Below are 1213 nucleotides of genomic sequence, written 5' to 3'. Positions count from 1 at the left end.
GGTCATGCATGACCTTCTGATATTGCTCTACATGAAAACAAAAAACTGTGTATTTAGATGCAGATGTGGAAAGCCAATCGGAAGATGTTCAAATGAACAATCACAGTCTTCATACCCTCCAGCTCCTGTCTGGCTTTCTGTTCAGCGAGGAGACTTTCCATGTAGCGATTCCTCTCGTCTTCAACAACACCGAGAGTCGCTTTAATCTGCGAAACAGAAACTGCATTAGAAATACGAAGAGTGTTGAATTCTCCTCAAAATTAAATCAGACGCATGTACCCTGGAGACGTCCATCATCTGTTTGATTCGCAGTCTCATGCTGTCCATCTTCTTCTCTGTTGTTCAGAACAGAGGAGAACGTTTCATTTAACCATCTTCAAGCCTTAAGCAGCCTATTGCTTGTATAAAATGGTAGCAAAATGATAAAAGACACGTATAAAAGCCCTAAATGTAGGGCTGCACAATTAATCACAATAAAACCAAAATTCCTTGCGTGAAAACATACTTGGTAATAAAGCTCTTTCTGACTTCTGAAAATCACAAGCGATTTATTAGATTTAACGCTAAAATAAAGCCTCAACGGTTTAACATTTGAAACTGAGGAAATTAAGACAACCATTAGTGTTCTACCATAAAATAAAAATTACATTATTTTTTGCAAATACTCAGTTTTACTGTAATATTACAACAGTACTGTTATTTTGTTTAATATTTTTGTTTTAAATGGTTTGATTTGTTAATAAACATCTTTTTAATATGGTTAATAATATAATGAAGTTACACAAATCTCAAATGTTAAATATTATTAAAATATTCAATATTAAATAAATTAAATTACTACTATTACTACAACCTTATTTTATTAAATGTTTTTATTTAGAATTATGCTTAATATATTTATAATAGTAGTGCTGTCAAATGATTAATTGTGATTAAATCGCATCCAAAATAAAAGTTTGTTTATATTATATATGCACATGCACTGTGTATATAAATACACACATACAGTATATATTTTGAAAATATGTACGTTTATACATTAATATTCTTATTTTATATTATATAAATATATTTAATATATAAACAACATTTATCTTAAAATATATACATGCATATGTTTGTATTTATATAGACATAATAAATATACACAGTATACACACATATTATCTAAACAAAAACTTTCATTTTGGATGCGATTAATCGTTTGACAGCA

At 29.0% G+C, this 1213-nt stretch overlaps 1 long non-coding RNA gene across 1 annotated transcript; it reads right to left on the bottom strand.

Moving 5' to 3' along the window:
• LOC107577698 (uncharacterized) lies at nucleotides 1-351 on the bottom strand. The gene is made up of 3 exons (XR_001608241.1): nucleotides 280-351; nucleotides 116-206; nucleotides 1-27 (listed from the first exon to the last, which is right to left on the bottom strand). It is a non-coding gene; the product is annotated as an uncharacterized lncRNA (long non-coding RNA).
• Between the last annotated feature and the right edge of the window lie 862 nt (nucleotides 352-1213).

Source organism: Sinocyclocheilus grahami, unplaced genomic scaffold (assembly GCF_001515645.1).
Source record: "Sinocyclocheilus grahami isolate Dianchi unplaced genomic scaffold, SAMN03320097.WGS_v1.1 scaffold6890.1, whole genome shotgun sequence".
Classification (NCBI taxonomy): domain Eukaryota; kingdom Metazoa; phylum Chordata; class Actinopteri; order Cypriniformes; family Cyprinidae; genus Sinocyclocheilus; species Sinocyclocheilus grahami.
This window is presented reverse-complemented; position numbering and strand designations above follow the sequence as displayed.